General features: G+C 38.4%; 1 pseudogene; it reads left to right on the plus strand.

Annotated features, from left to right (window-relative positions):
- Positions 1–1,385: 1,385 nt before the first annotated feature.
- LOC103234303 (non-histone chromosomal protein HMG-17 pseudogene) lies at positions 1,386–1,740 on the plus strand (annotated as a pseudogene).
- Positions 1,741–18,255: the final 16,515 nt, after the last annotated feature.

Consider the following 18,255-nt stretch of genomic DNA (forward strand, 5'->3'; position numbering starts at 1 on the left):
ACCACGCTTTATTCCATTTATGTATAGGATAAGATAAACTGAATAGAAAGGAATAAAACATTAAAAAGCCCTCCCCACTTCTTACTTTTTAAAATTAAAATAGTTGCTGGGTGCGGTGGCTCACACCTGTAATCCCAGCACTTTGGGAGGCCGAAGCAGGTGGATCACCTGAGGTAAGGAGTTCCTGAACAGCCTGGCCACCTTGGTGAAACCCTGTCTCTACTAAAAATACGAAAAACTAGCTGGGCATAGTGGCACATGCCTGTAATCCCAGCTACTCAGGAGGATGAAGCAGGAGAATCGCTTGAACCCAGGAGGTGGAGGTTGTAGTGATTCGAGATTGTGCCATTGTACTCCAGTCTGGGCTACAAGAGCAAAGCTCCATCTCAAAAATAAATAAATAAATAAATAAATAAATAAATAAATAAATAATAAAATTGATATAGTTTGGTGAAGAGATGCTGAGAAGAATACTTCTAAAACTAAGCTTACGTACATGTTTGGAAAATGCCAACAGAAGGGAGTCCCAAAGAAATCAAAGGCCCCTAAAATACCCTCTCAAGAATGCCCGTGATTCAGCAAAGGGAAGCACTGGGCTAATCAGTGAAAATAAAAATTTGATAAGGATGGACACCCATTATCGGGAAACGGGAAGAGGGGCAAAAAAATCGCTCCAGCGCTCAGAAAAATCCATGGAGGAACACCAATTCCCAGACTTGGGGAATGACTTTCCCTCCTAGTCAGGACCAGAAATAGCAACCATAACCTCTCTTCAGCCGCCTCTGGCAGCACAGGGCTGGACCTCAAAGTCATAACAGACATGGTGCTTAAAGAGCAAGATGGGGTCCAGCTGATTTCTACTGGAATCTATGGCTCATTACCCAGAGGAACATTTGGATTGATTGTCAGAAGGTCTTATAGTACACTTAAAGGAATTCAAATTTTCCCTGGAGTCATAGATTCAGACTATTTAGGAGAAATTAAATTATGGCACAGGTGTCAGGGGTCCACACCGTCTCTAAAGGAGCTTGCCTTGCTCAGATTATTCTTATTCCTTACCTTCAAGGTAATGCTCAACAGAAGACCTGTGGGGCCTCAGGATTCGGCCACTCAGGGATGAAAGTTTTTTGGAGTACTCCAGTGTCATGTCATAGACCATACTTGGAAGTAACAATTAATGGAGTTATGTTTATGAGAATTATTGATATGGTGGCTGATCAAACTATAACTGCTAAAAAACAGTGGCCTTCAGATTGGGCCTCTCCTGCCTGATATTCTGTCATGGGTGTTGGAGGGTATCGACAGCCAATAAAAAGGAGGCATATTCGGAAGAAGAGGCGAGAACGACCCCCGGACCGACCAAAGCCCGTGCGCCGCTGCTCCGGCGTCCAGCACCTACGTCACGCCGCCGTCGCCACCATGCCCAAGAGAAAGGCTGAAGGGGATGCTAAAGGAGATAAAGCCAAGGTGAAGGACGAACCACAGAGAAGATCCGCGAGGTTGTCTGCTAAACCTGCTCCTCCAAAGCCAGAGCCCAAGCCTAAAAAGGCCCCTGCAAAGAAGGGAGAGACAGTACCCAAAGGGAAAAAGGGAAAAGCTGATGCTGGCAAGGAGGGGACTAACCCTGCAGAAAACGGAGATGCCAAAACAGACCAGGCACAGAAAGCTGAAGGTGCTGGAGATGCCAAGTGAAGTGTGTGCATTTTTGATAACTGTGTACTTCTGGTGACTGTAGAGTTTGAAATACTATTTTTTATCAAGTTTTATAAAAAAGCAGAATTTTTTTTTTTTTTTTTTTTTTTTTTTTTAAGTAGGCATATTCATCCACTTTTGGGCCTGGAAGGCAAAGTCACCCATGTTCAGCCCTTTATCTGAAGAGATTCCATTCTCTCTGTGGGGATGAGATGCCCTAGAACGGTGGGGTTTAAACCTCTCTGTCCTGCCGCCTTTTTGGTAGGGTCACTGCTCCTTTGAAAATTATCAAAACCAAGTGGAAAACTACTAGCCCAGTATGGGCGGATAAGTGGCCCATTAAGAAGGAAAAATTGCAACACATCCAATGTCTCGTACAAGAACAACTAGACGCTGGCCACACTGAGCCTAGGACTAGTCCCTAGAACACTCCTATTTTAACATTCTTAGAAGGTCAGGAAAGTGGAGGTTATTGTATGACCTCTGTGCTATTAATGCTGTAATGTTTCCTATGGGGCCTTTGCAACCAGGATTACCTTCTTCGGTTATGATCCCCAAAGACTGGCCTCTTATTGTAATTGATCTAAAGGATTTTTTTTTTAACCATACCCTTGCATCCTGAGGATCGAGAAAATTTTGCTTTTATTGTTTCCACTTATAATACTCTGCAACCAGTTTAATGTTATCAATGGACAGTTCTACCCCAGGGGATCATGAATAGCCCTACTATATGTCAGCTTTATGTACATGAAGTCTTACTTCCTGTGCATCGATCCTTCCCCTAGGCAAAAATTTTCCACTATATGGATGATATTTTGATAGCTGCTCAGCATCAGTCATTACTGCATCAACTTCATGCAATGGTAGTACAGCATATGTTACAATATGGTCTCGTTATTGCACAAGAAAAAGTCCAGCTAATGGTTCTGTGGCTCTATATAGGAAGTCTTATTTTATCTACTATGCTCAGGCCACAACTTACAAAAATAATTCTTCCACAGCACTTAACCCTTAATACATGATAGCGAGTCCTAGGAAAGATTCGTTGGATACGTCCCTATTTAGGTATTCCTACAAATTACTTGACTAATCTTTTTGACACCCTGAAAGGTGACTCTGCTTTAAATTCACTGCAAGACCTCTCTTGGCTAGCAGAGGCAAAGCTTATGGCTGTGGAGCAAGTCTTGGCCCAATGGTGCATATTGGGTTTAGATCCTGACAGACCTATAGATCTTTTGATTTTTAATACCCCTCAAAGCCCTACAGGAATGCTTGGGCAAATTGGAACAAATGTTTCTCCTTTGGAGTGGCTTTCTCTGTCTTGTAACCCCCTCAAAACACCTACAAAAGACCACAGATTTAATAGCTTCTCATAAAGGGATGCCAACATTGCATCCAATTGTCAGGATATGACCCTGCTACTCTTTTCTTACTTTTAAGCAAGGGACAATTTCATACTCTCTTAGCCTGTGATCTTGATTGGCAAGTTGCAATGACCAACTTTATTGGTAATATCGATTTCTATTTACCAGCCTCTAAGCTTCTGAACTTTTTACAAACTGTGCCTGTTAAATTTGCATCTGTTGTTGTCTCTGAGCCCTTGCTTCACGCCACTACTGTCTTTACAGATGGTTCAAGAGAAATGGGAGAGTCAGCTATAGTGTGGCAAGATGCCATGCAAAATTGGCAGCACAAAATCCAGGAACATTTCAAAACTACACAACAGGCTGAGTTAGGAGCCCTAATATTGGTCTTACAAACTTTTGCTTACCAAGACATGAACGTAATTAGTGATTCTGCTTATGCAGTGTATAGTATTACTCATTTAGATCTCGCACATTTAAAAGGCATTACTAAAGAACCCTTACTAACCCTGTTTCTCACAACACATGAGCTCCTTTGTCCCCATTGTCACCTTTTTATATCACACATATTTGCTCTCATTCTGGGCTACCTAGTCCCTTGTCAGAAGGGAACACTCGAGCTGATGCTCTGGTACAAACACAGATGAGGTTTGGAGACTCTCCTGCATTTTTGTAAGCTCAAGCTGATCATTCCTTCTTTCATCAGAATGCTCACAGTCTTTTTTTTTTTTTTTTTTTTTTGAGACAGAATTTCACTCTTATTGCCCAGGCTGAACTGCAGTGGTACGATCTCAGCTCACTGCAACCTCCACCTCCCAGGTTCAAGCGATTCCCCTGTCTCAGCCTCTCGAGTAGCTGCGATTACAGGCTCATGCCATCATGCCCAGCTAATTTTTGTATTTTTAATAGAGACAGGGTTTCATTATATTGGTCAGGCTGGTCTCGAACTCCTGACCTCAGGTGATCCACCCACCTCAGCTTCCCAAAGTGTTGAGATTACAGGTGTGAGCTGCTGTGCCCGGCCTGCTCAGAGTCTTAAACAACAGTTTCATTTAATGCTCGATCAAGCTTGCATGATTATTAAAATTTGTCCTTATTGCCAACAGCATTCTCCCTCTCTTTTATCACTGAGACTTGGTGCCAACCCATGAGGTCTGGTACCTAATGCTACCTGGCAAACTGATATTACTCAGCATCCACCTTTTGGACGCTTTAAATTTCTCCATGTTACTGTGGACACTTATACGGGCCTGATATACGTGACTCCATAGACTGGAGAAGAAACTAAAGATGAATTGCTTATCTTTTTGAATCTATTATGACCTTAGGTCCTCCACAGACTATTAAAACTGATAATGGTCCTTGCTATCTTAGCACTCGTTTTTTATATGCATTGCAACTTTGGCACATACAACACAAAACTGGTATTTCTTATAACTCGACCTGTCAGGCCATTGTTGAACAAGCTCATCAAACCCTTAAAGTATATCTTAGTAAATGAAAAAGGGAATATGGGAGCTCTCTCCTTGAGAACAGATAGCAAAAATCTTACTCTCAATTTTTTGAATATTGGAAAAGATGGCCAGATGGTTATTGATCGTAGGATGAAACTGGTTGAGGTCACAAAACGAAAGATGTTAATCTGAGACATTTGTACAGGGAATTGGGAGGGACTTTATGAGGCATTGCAATGGAGTTGAGGTGCGGTTTGTGTTTCATGAACTACAGGACTAGAATGGATCCCCATAAAATGAGTGAAGCCATATTATGAGTTAGAGACCACTGAAGAAAGCTCCTCCTGATAACGAAGGACCTGTCGTTGGAGAATCGACCAAAACTGACAGTGATGATTTGGAAGGCACCTGACATTAGCTGGGGACAGCACCTGACATTAACCAGATAGGGACCACTAGGGAACTATCTGGCTTGCATCCATGGGAGCCCCTGCAACTGCAGAGAACCAGTTTCTTATGTATCTGGCGGTAATTGGGGAAGCTTCTGAGAAAGTAAGACGGACATGGATGTTGGGGTGGCTGGTAATTCTTGTTCTTTGCCAGGTGGGCTTAGCTCAAGAACATCTTTATTGGAGTCATGTTCTGAATCCCTCGGTGTTCAATGTTATTACGTGGTGGGATGCTGACCCGCCTTTGTCATCTAATAATACTTCTTGGATGGGAGGTCGATGGATGCCCCTTACTCCCTCACTGAAAATTTGGGATGGATTAAACTTAATGACTCCTTGACTTTACTGTCTAGCAATCCTCCTCTGTTTCTCTACATTGGCACCTAAGTGTATTACTCACATTCCTCAGGAGTATCTTTACTATCAGCTCAAAAGGGATGTTAAGCCCACAAACTTGACTTTTATTTCTGCCGTTACCAGTAATCTTACTGAGGTTTCTAATGAAATTATACAAATGCCTGATCTTCCTATATGCCATCCGAGAAAAGACTGGCGATATGTTTGAGGCTGTCCAGTGGTCCCCATGCAGACAACCTGTGCCGTGTCAAGGACCTGTTTGATATTGGCACCTTACTTGATTGGGGACCCCTTGGAGATCCCATGTCTGCAAATCAGACTATCGGATTTGGGAGTCCAGCCAATAGTTCCATCACCTGGTCAGAGTATGGGCTTTCAGGACGAATATTACAATCAAAAGGGGAACAAGTTTTAGGCCCTGCGCATACCCAAATTTGGAAACTAGGTCTTCCCTTTTTTGAATGGGTTCTTTCATAATAAAAGTGATTACATTTATAGTGGTGACAACTACACCCTCTCCTTGCACAATAATGTTACTGATACAGTCCTGATTTGTGCTATGCACCCCTATATACTTTTGTTTGGGCAGGGTATTCCTAACATAAAACAGAATCAATCCTTTTATAGTATTACTGTTTCTTCCAGTAGTTGATATGCTACATGCTTGTCTCATCAAAACGTTACACAATTAAATATAAACTATGTTATGATTTTCTTTTTTTTTTTCTTGAGACAGAGTCTCACTCTGCCACATGGGCTGGGGTGCAGTAGCATGATCTCAGCTTACTGCAACCTCTGTCTCCTGGGTTCAAGCAATTCTCCTGTTTCAGCCTCCCAAGAAGCTGGGATTACAGGCATGCACCACCACGCCCAACTAGTTTTTGTATTTCTAGTAAAGACAGGGATTCACCATGTTGGTCATTCTGGTCTCAAACTCCTTACCTCGTGATCTGCCTGCCTCGGCCTCCCAAAGTGCTAGGATTACAAGTGTGAGCCACGATGCCCGGCCCTATGTCATTATTTTAAAATGGTGGTCAGGATTGTGGCTCCCTGTATATCCAACCCAGAACTGGAAAGGGGATTCTATCTTGCAGTTATTTAGAAAAGCATTGTCTCATACTCAAAAAAAAAAAAGAAAAAAAAAAAGTCTGGCCTCTCTAATTGCCTTTTTAGTTTCAGCTATTATTATACTAACAACTGCTGCTACTGCAGCTGTCTCTTTGATGGAATCTATTCATACAGCCTCAGTGGTGAACCACATGGTATATACAATGTGACCCATGGATTTTAAGAACAAGTAAATACTGATAAAAATATTTTATCTCACCTAGTGGCCCTTGAAGCTGTCATTGAATGGCTAGGGGATCCACAGCAGGCATTCATTACCCGTCAAAATTTACATTGTGATTAGCAATATAATTCAATCTGTGTCACACTTATGCCATATAATAGCTCCCAATATACCTGGGAGAGTGAAGGCACACCTACATGGGGCTTACCACCACCACCCGTCTTCTTGAGTTTCTACTCTTTAGTGTAAGTTAACAGCCTAAGTGATGCTCTCAGCAATTACAAACAAATACCCTTCAGTTATTACAAGAAGACTTTCAGTGGTTGAACCCAAATACTTGGTTGTCTGGGCTAAACATACGCATTGGGGTGGTGGTCGCTATGTTTATTCTTTTTTGTATCTTTTAGGCATCTGCAAATGGCTTTGTGCGGCCACTCAACCCAACTACGACCAGGAAAGAATGATAGAGGTTTACTTTACATTGGATAATTAGCACATTCTAAGAATTAAAGAAGGGGGAAATGTGTGGAGTGTACAACAATACATTCAAGCTTATCTACAAGGCATTTGAGGTCAAGGCATGGAAAAATACTGAGGCACTGGGTGTATGTTGTTTGTGCATGAGACTAATTCCTTGACCCTGAAAATAGGACAAGGAACAGAATGTGTGATAAGGAGTGCTAAACACAGCCTCCTAAGAATGTGGTTTGAGTGCTTTTAGATGTAATAAGGCCATATGTGCCTCATGACCCAATCCCAAATAGACACATGGTGGATGTTTCTTGTTTGTCTAAATCGTAGTTCAACTAGCCTTCTCAATAAATACTTGGCAGATGAATCTTAAAGCAGCACGCTCTTGGAGGAGCTGCTCCCCTCCCTGTTCAGCTGTAATTGTCTGAATACTTATTTCTTGGCGTTCACTGCAGAGGAAGCTGCAGCATGGCTGCCGGCATTTATTCATGCAAGCTTCCAGCTTGCTTATCTATGTCTGCAGCTCAATTTTACAGGCTGCTCTTTGTTAAAATAATAATAATAATAATAATAATTTGTGGACTTCTTTTTATTGAAAAGAAAACTTTATCAAGGACTGTTTTGCTCTATCTGCCTAAATAATTTCTTTTCAACTCCTGTAACAATAATAGTTAATGTCATAGAAACATTTGTAATGTATTTTTATGTTGAATAAGCAAGATAGCAAACTCTTAGTAGTGGCTGTTTTTAATTTATTTATACAAATGTGTTGGGTACAAGTGTAATTTAGTTCCATGCATAGATTGCAGAGTGATAAAATCAGGACTTTTAGGGTATCCATCACTCAAATAATATACATTATAACTATTAAGTAACTTGTCATCATACACCCCCTACTACCTTCTCACCCTTTTACATCAGGAGTGCTGGCCCTCAATGAACAACACAACACAGATAAATTGTTTTCTGAGACTTACATTTAAAAATCAACCTAAGAGAAAAGATGATTCCTAAGCCAATACAACGTTGGTTATATATATATATACACACACATATATATATATGTTTATATTCAGGAAACTTATACAGTCTTTCCTATGCACAAACTCAAAAGTAAAGCCAAATGGCTCCATGCAATAAACATCATGGTAATAACGTAAAAAAAAAAGCTTTCTCCAATGAATGTAAATTCAGAAATAAAATGAAGGAACTGTTCCTCTAGATGTATGGAAATCAACATAAAGACGCACAAAGACATAGGAAACACAGAAAAGCAAGGTTTATGACACTTTTAAAGAAACACAATAATTCTCCAGTATTCTAAGAAAAAAACTCATTGAAATGACTTTAAAAGACCTTAAAAAGGCTTCAGGCATAAAAACAATTTCAGCCTTTTTTTTTTTTTTTTTTTTTTTGAGATGGAGTCTCACTCTGTTGCCCAGGCTGGAGTGTAGTGGTGTAATCTCTGCTCACTGCAACCTCTGCCTCCTGGGTTCAAGAAATCTTCCTGCCTCAGTCTCCTGAGTAGCCAGGATTAAAGGCACCTACCACCACGCCCAGCTAATTTTTGTATTTTTAGTAGCAACGGGGTTTCAACATGTTGGCCAGAGTGGTCTTGAACTCCTGACCTCAGCTGGTCTACCTACCTTGGCCTTCCAAAGTGCTGAGATTACAGGTGTGAACCACTGTGCCCGGCCCAAATTTTCAGACCTTTAAAAGAGGTTATTTTTTTGCAGTACAAGATTTAATAGAGTGAAAACAGAGCTTCCATAAAATGGGAGGAGACCAAAAGGGGGTTGCCATTGCCTGCTTGAATGCCTGGGTTTATATCCCGATCATTGTCCCTCCCGCTGTGCTCTCAGGTGATAGATGATTGGCTAGTTCTTTACCTCCAGTTTTTGCCTAATCAGCATTTTAGTGAGCTCTATTTACTACCTGATTGGTCGGGCGTGAGCTAAGTTGCAAGTCCTGTCTTTAAAGGTGGATGTGGCCACCTTCCCAGCTAGGCTTAGGGATTCTTAGTCGGCCTAGGAAATCCAGCTAGTCCTGTCTCTCAAACCCCACTCTCAACAGGAAAACCCAAGTGCTGTTGGGGAAGTTGGCCAATGACCACTGTAACTGCTTCCTGCTGAATTGGGGCATAGTAGGGGTTGCGCAGTTGAGATTTCCTTGGGAGGGGTGCCTTCGATGTCATTAACATCGGAGTATGGGCTAGCAGGCCGGTCCAGGGGTCCATGGTAGATCTTAGTCATGGACCGTATCTGGGGCTCCATTTGAAGAATGATTTGTAGCTTTACAGCTTCGATTCTGGAAGAGACAAACTTAACAAGGAGGTTAAAGATACAGGGATTGAAATGTATGGCCTACAGTGCAGGGGATTGTTTCTTGGCACACTTTGCAGGCTCTGACTATCTGCTTGATAGTTTTGAAAAGGCCTGGTCCAGTAAATAATAATTTGGCCATCTGATGGGTGCTATCAATGCCTAAGTGAAAGGTTTGGTGAAGGGTTTTAAGTAATTTCCATTGGTTAGCTGCAGGCAAAATTATTTTTCCTTCTTTGGTGGCTAGCAATCCTGAGGGAAGGAAACTATGTCCTCGTGAGATTCCCCGCTCTATTTCTTCTGCTGAGTACTGGGGCTTGGTTTCCCAGAGGGGATTACCCCATACTAGGGGTCCTTCTATAAGCATTTCTAATGGAGGGTCCTGCCTTGCGGCTCTTTTTGCTTCAATATCCGCTTGGCGGTTCCCTTCTATTTCCCTTTCCTTTTTGATGACTCCAGCAGTGTAAGACTGCCACCAAAGAGGTTTTTATAAAAAATCTACTCAGACAAAAATAAGGAGAAAAGAATAAAAAAGAATAAACAAAGACTGTGAGATGTTTGCGACTATATAAAGTGAGTAAACTTAAAAATTATCATTATTTCTGAGGAATAAAACACATCAAAAAGTTTAGAACAACTACTTAAGAAAATAATTGATGAAAACTTCCCAACTTTACCAATAGAATTAGACATACATATACAGGAAGCTCAGCAATCACCAGCAAAATACATTGCAAAACAAACTTCATCATGGCACATGATGAGTAGCTAAAGTGAAAGTGAAAGAAGTAATTATGAAATAAAGAAAACCACATCAGACAAAAAGCAGACTTCTCAGCAGAAACTTTACTGATCAGGAGAGAATGGGATGGCACTTTTCGAGTGTTGCAAGAAAAGAAAAGTGCCAGCCAAAAATTTACATCAAGCTAGATTAACCTTCACAAATGAAGAATATAAAGTCTTATCCTGACAGATAAATGCTAGGGAAACCAATTACCACTAGACTGGGCCTACAAAAGATGTTCAAGGGATTTCTAGTATAAAAATCAAGTTTAATATTCACCATCATTAAAACATATAAAAGTATAAAACTAACAGGTCTTATAAAACAAAAGAGAAAAGAAATAAATCAAATTACAACATGACAGAACTTTATTAAAACACAAAGGTAGATAAAAAGAAAAAAACAAAAAAATAATTAACATTATGACAGTAACAAAACCTTACATATTAATATTAACCTTGAATATAAATCAATGAAATCCTTCATTGAAATGTACAGATTTATAAAATGAATAAGAAAAAATGATCCAACTATATGTTGCCTATAAGAATCTCACCTTACTTGTAAGACACATGTAGATTAAAAGTAAAGGGTGGAAAATAGTAATACAAATTAGAAACCGAAAGCAAACTGCAATATCTATACTTACATCAAGTAAAACAGACTTTAAATAAAAAGCAGTAACAAAAAGGATAAAGAAGGTCATCATCCAATAATAAAGAAATCATTTCAGCAAAAGGATATAACAATTCTAAATATCTATGCACCCAACATCAAAGCACCCAGATTTTGAAAGAAATATTATTAATAAACCTATAGAAAGAGATAGACAGTAATATAGTAATAGTGGAAAAATTTAACATTCTACTCACAGCATTAGAGAGACCATTGAGATAGAAAAGTTGGCAAATCAACAAAGTACCCCCAGAACAAAATTATATCAACTACCTAGACCACAGAATAAAACTATAAATCAATATCAATAGAAATTTCAGAAACTATAAATTTACAAAGAATTTAAACAACATACTCATAAACAGTCACTGTGTAAATGAAGTAATTAACATGGATGGCCAGGGGTGGTAACTCACACCTGTAAACTCACACCTGTGTAAAACTCACACCTGAGACTAGCCTGGGCAACATGGCAAACCCCATCTCTACAAAAAATACAAAAAAATAGCTAGATGTGGTGGTGCGCACCAATGGTCCTAGCTACTCGTGAGGCTAAGATAAAAAGATCGCTTGAGCCTGGAAGGCAGAGGTTGCAGTGAGCCAAGATTGTGCTACTACACTCCAGCCTGGGTGACAGAGTAAAACCCATTTCAAAAAGAAAATTAAGATGAAAATTAAAAATTTGTGGGAAAAAAAGATGGAAATAGAAACACAATATAATAAAATGTGAGATACAGTAAATATAGTACTAAGAGGGCAGTTTATAGCCTAAATGCCTGCACCAAAAAAGTAGAAAGCTTACATATTAAGGACCTGGCATCAAACTTCAAGGAACTAGAATATTAACAACAAAACAAATTCCAAGTTAGAAGAAGAAAAACACAACAAAACTCAGAACAGAACCAAATGAAATAAACACCAAAACAATAAAAATGATCAACAGAAAAAAGAGTTGGTTTTTCAAAAAGACAAAATTGATAAATTGCTAGCTAGATTCATCACAAACAGAAGACAGATCTAAATAAACAAAATCAGAAATGAAAGAACAGACATTACAATGGATACAACAGTAATACAAAAGATCACTAGAAATGATTATAAACAACTAGACACTCACAAACCTGAAAACTTAGAATAAATACATTTATGGAAACATACAACCTCCCAAGATAGAGCCAGAAAGAAACAGAGTACTTGAACAAACCATTAATGAGCAGCATGATTGAGTCAGTAATTAAAAATGTCTTGACAAAGAAAAGCTTAGGACTAGAAAAATGCACAGCCAAATTTTAACAAATGTACAAAGAGTAATAATCCTCTTGAAACTCTTCCCAAAAATTGAGGATAATGAAATTCTTCCTAAGTCACTCTGAGGTCAGTATCACCCTGATACCAACATTAGGCAAAGACACAACAAAGAAAACTATTATTGTTTTAATATTTATTATATTATTATTAAAAATAGACAAATAGGATTTTAAAAGTTTTGGCACAGCAAAAAAAAATAATCAACAGGCTAAATAGGCAACCTACAGAATAAATGAACATATTTGCAAACTATGTGCCAAAATGAAACTAATAGTCAGAATTTACAAGTAACTCAAACAACTCAAAAAATATCATAATAATAAAGAATCCCATTGAAAAGTGGGCAAATAACATTACTAAGCATTTTTCAATAAAGACATGCAAATAGCCAACACACATATGACAAAAATGCTCAATCTCAACTATAAATAGAGCTAGCATTTGATTTAAAAGTCTCATCACTGGGTATCTACTCAAAGAAAAATAGTTTATTATAAGAAAATGATACCTATACTTGAATATTTATTGAATGCTCACAATAGCAAACCATATATACAAGAAAAGCTTAATATTCAAAATACACAGGAAATTCAAAGCAAAGACAAGTATAATAACAATAAAAATCCAACTGAAAAATGGTCAAAAGACTCAAAAAATATTTTGCCAACAAATATATACACATGACCAATAGGTATATTAAAAAAGTGGTTAATATCACCTACCAACAGGCAATTGCAAATGAAAACAATGATGACCTCTCACTTGAACTGTGTTAGGATTGCTAATATCAAAAACAGAAAATAGAGAAATAAGTAACATCCTTCATTGTTGTTCCTGAGATTTTTGAAACAAATCTTAATATCACCACTGCTCTCACACATTTCAGACATGATGGGAAGACTTAAGAAATAACCTAACATGCAGTTCCTCAAAAATACTCAGAGATATTTTTATATTCCCCCAAAGCAATGGAAGAGCAGGTATACCATGCAGTACCTTATAAGCCATAAAGAGGAGTTTAGTTCTCACAGGAAAGAGGAGTTTAGTCCTCAAAGGAAAATCACTAAATAGGAAGTAGAGTCCTTAGAAAGAATTTAAGGATATGGGACAAAAATGCTCCTACTTGAGAGCTAGAGAAAAAAAAAATGGCTTTTTAGGAAATCTTTGCATTGAAGCAGAGCATCCCATACCACATTTTAAGGTCTGGCATTCTTTTTGACCTCTGAACCTCTCGTCTGTGTTATCTGCTTCATTCATGCTTACCTACCTGAGTTTTAGGCTACTGTCTCATGTCTCTTCACATTCTAGGGCTCTTTTATTTGTTCAAGGCAGGAGATCAGATCAGAGTTAGAGACAGCAAGGCCCGTTTTGTTAGAAAAAAGTAACATGACTTGCTGGGATTTTCCAGTTACCAACCTAGTACCATGTTCCGTAGAGAAAATATTATGAAAGATTCTAGATATTTAATTCCAAAATACTGTTTTCTGATAGAACCTTTAGAATATTTAGAACATATTTTACATTTCTGGGTCCGTGGCTCTGCTATCCAATACTACTGAATTTAAAATTGGTCCTGGATATTAGATTTTAATATTTGGGCAACAATATTTATTGCCATTGAATTTCTAGAGATGGGGGTGAAACCCCATCTCTACTAAATATACAAAAATTAGCTGGGCGTGGTAGTGCACATTTGTAGTCCTAGCTACTCAGAAGGCTGAGGCAGGAGAATCACTTGAACCTGGGAGGTGGGGGTTGCAGTGAGCCGAGATCAAGCCACTGCGCTTCACCCTGGGCGACAGAGTGAGAATCCATTCCCCTACCCAACCAAAAAAAACACCAAACTATCCAGGCAACAAAGAGCATGATGAATGTAATTGTACCTCACATTTCAATACTAACACTAAATGGAAATGGCCTATATGCTCCACTTAAAAGACAGAACTGCAGAATGGATAAGAATTCACCAACTATCTGCTGTCTTCAGGAAACTCACTTAACATAAGGACTCAAATAACGTATAGGGATGGAAAAAGGCATTTCATGCAAATGGACACCAAAAGCAAGCAGAGATAGCTATTCTTATATCAGACAAAACAAATTTTAAAGCAACAGTGGTTAAAAGAGACAAAGAGGGACACTATATAATCATAAGTGGCCTGATCCAACAGGGAAACATCACAATCCTAAACATACGCACCTAACACTGGAGCTCCAAAATTTATAAAACAATTACTAATAGACCTAATAAATGAGATAGCAACACCATACGAGTGAGGGACTTCAATACTCCCACTGACAGCACTAGACAGATCATTAAGACAGAAAGTAAGCAAAGAAACAATGGATTTAACTCTACCCTGGAACACATGAAATTAACAGATATATACAAAACATTTAATACAACAACTGAAGAACACACATTCTATTCAACAGCGTGTGGAAGTTTTTCCAAGATAGATCATATGATAGGCCATAAAACGAGCCTCAATAAATTTAAGAAAATTGAAATTACATCAAGCACTCTCTCAGAGCACAGTGGAATAAAACTGGAAATCAATTCCCAAAGGAACTTTCAAAACCATGCAAATACATGGAAATTAACCTGCTCCTGAATGAGCATTGGGTCAAAAAGAAAATCAATATGGAACATAAAAATTTTTCAAACTGAAGACAACCGATCAAAACCTCTGGGATACAGCTAACGTGGTAAGAGGAAAGTTCATATCCCCAAATGCCTACATCAAAAAGTCTGAAAGAGAACAAACAGACAATCTACGGTCACATCTCAAGGAACAAGAACAAACCAAACCCAGCAGAAAAAAACAAAATAACCATGATCAGAACAGAACTAATTGAAACTGAAATAAAAAAAATAAAAAAGGTAAATGAAACAAAGAGCTGCTCCTTAGAAAAGATAAATAAAATTGATAGGCCATTAGCAAGATTAACCAAGAAAAGAAGAGAGAAAATCCAAATAACCTCACTGAGAAATGAAACAGGAGATATTATAACTGACACCACTGAAAGGCAAAAAATTATTCAAAGTTACTATGAACACCTTTACAAACATAAACTAGAAAACCTAGAAGAAATGGATAAATTCCTGGAAAAATACAACCCTCCTAGCTTAAATGAGGAAGAATTAGATACCCTGAACAGACCAATAACAAAAAGTGAGATTAAAATGGTAATTTAAAAATCACCAAGAAAAAAAGTCCAGGACTAGACAGATTCACAGAATTCTACCAGATATTCAAAGAATTGGTACCAATTGTTTTGACACTGTTCCACAAGATAGGGAAAGAAGGAACCCTCCCTAATTCATTCTGTAAAGCCAGCATCACCGTAATACCAAAACCAGGAAAAGACAAAACCAGAAAAGAAAACTACAGATTAATATCCTTGATAAACATTGATGCTAAAATTCTTAACAAAATACTAGCTAACCAAATCCAACAACATGTCAAAAAGATAATCCACCATAATCAAGTTTGTTGCATACCAGGGATGCAGGGATGGTTTGACACACACAAGTCAACAAATGTGATACACCACATAAATAGAATTCAAAACGAATTCACATGACTATTTCAATAGATGCAGAGAAAGCATTTGACAAAATCCAGCATCCCTTTATGATTAAAACTCTCAGCAAAGTTGGCATACAGGCGACAAAACTTAATGTAATAAAATCTATCTATGACAAACCCATAGTCAAAATAATAGTGAATGGGGAAAAGTTGAAAGCAATCCCTCTGAGAACAGAAAAAAGATAGGATGCCCACTCTCAACACTCCTCTTCAACACAGTTCTGGAGTCCTATCCAGAGAAGTAAGACAAGAAATAAACAGCATCCAAATCAGTAAACAGGAAGTCAAACTGTACCTGTTTGCTGATGATAAGATCATTTACCTTGAAAACCCTGAGGACTCCTCCAGAAAGCTCCTCAAACTGATAAAAGAATTCAGCAGTTTCTGGATACAAGACTAATGTAAAAAAATGAGTAGCTCTTTTATTCACCAACAGCAAGCAAATGGAGAAATAATCAAGAACTCAACCCCTTTTATAATAGCTGAACAAAAATAAAATACTTAGGAACATACCTAATGAAGGAGTCGAAAGAACTTTACAAGGAAAACTACAAAACACTGCTGAAAGATATCATAGATGACACAAACAAATAGAAACACATCCCATGCTCATGGATGGGTAGAATCAAATTTGTGAAAATGACCATACTGCCAAAAGCAATCTACAAATTCAACAGAATCTTCATCAAAATACCACCATCATTCTTCACAGTTAGAAAAAACAATTCTAAAATTCATATAGAGCCCACATAGCCAAAGCAAGACTAAGCAAGAAGAACAAATCTGGAGGCACCACACTACCTGATTTCAAACTATAAGGCTGTGGTCACCAAAACAGCATGGTACTGGTATAAAAATAGGCACACAGAGCAAAGGAAGAGAGAACCCAGAAATAAACCCAAATGCTTACAGCCAACTGATCGTCAACAAAGCAAACAAAAACATAATGTGGGGAAAGGACATCCTTTTCAACAAATGGTGCTGGGATAATTGGCTAGTCACATGTAGGAGAATGAAACTGGATACTCATTTCTCACCTTATACCAAAAATCAACTTAAGATTAATTAAGGACTTCAACCTAAGACTTGAAACTATAAAAATTTGCAAGATAACATTGGAAAAACCCTTCTAGGCATTAGCTAGGCAAAAATTTCATGACCAAAAACCCAAAAGCAAATGCAGTAAAAACAAAGACAAATAGCTGGGACCTAATTAAACTAAAGAGATTTTGCATGGCAAATGAAACAGTAGAGTAAACAGAGAACTCACAGAGTGGGAGAAAATCTTCACAATCTATACATCTGCCCAAGGACTAATATCCAGAATCTACAGTGAACTCAAACCAATCAGTCAGAAAAGAAAATCCCATCAAAAAGTGGGCCAAAGACATGAATAGACAATTCTCAAAAAAAGATATACAAATGGCTAACAAACATTTAAAAAGTTCAACATCACTAATGATAAGGGATATGCAAATCAAAACCACAATGCCATACCACTTTATTCCTGCAAGAATGGCCATAATCAAAGTATCAAAAAACTGTAGATATTGGCTTGGATGCAGCAATCAGGGAACACTTCTACACTGCTAGTGCAAAGGTAAACTAGTACAGCTGCTACGGAAAAAAGTGTGGAGATTTCTTAAAGAACTAAAAGTAGAACTACCATTTGATCCAGCAATCCCACCACTGGGTAACTACCCACAGGAAAAGAAGTCATTATTTGAAACATAGACCAATGGAATAGAGAACCCAGAAATAAACCCAAATACTGACTACTTGAAAAAGATACTTGAACATCCATATTTCTAGCAGCACAATTCACAATTTCAGACTCGTGGAACCAAACAAAATGCCCATCAATCAATGAGTAGATAAAGAAACTATGACATGTACATATATGTTGGAATACTACTCAGCCACAAAAAGAAATTAACCGCATTTGCAATGACCTGGATGACATTCGAGATTATTATCCTAAGTGAATTAACTGAGGAATGGAAAATCAAACATATATTCTTGCTGATATGTGGGAGGTAAGCTATGAGGATGCAAAGGCATAAGAATGATAGACTTTGAAGACTTGGAGGGAAGAGTAGGAAGGGAGAGGGATAAAAGACAACATATATGGTGCAGTATATACTGCTCAGGTGATGGGTCCATCAGGGTCTCACGAATCACCACTAAAGAACTTACTCATCTAACCAAATACCACCTGTACCCCAATAAATAATGGCACAATGAAATTAAAAAAATAATTATTATACTTACAGACCAGCTCACATAATGAATATTCCATAAACTATTACACAGGCTGGGCACGGTGGCTCACACCTGTAATCCTAGCATTTTGGGAGGCCGAGGTGGGTGGATCACCTGAGGTCAGAAGTTTGAGACCAGCCTGACCAACACAGTGAAACCCTGCCTCTACTAAAAATACAAAAATTAGCTGGGCGTATTGGCGGGCACCTGTAATCCCAGCTACCTGGGAGGCTG

This window comes from Chlorocebus sabaeus, chromosome 6 (assembly GCF_047675955.1).
Source record: "Chlorocebus sabaeus isolate Y175 chromosome 6, mChlSab1.0.hap1, whole genome shotgun sequence".
NCBI classification, from domain to species: domain Eukaryota; kingdom Metazoa; phylum Chordata; class Mammalia; order Primates; family Cercopithecidae; genus Chlorocebus; species Chlorocebus sabaeus.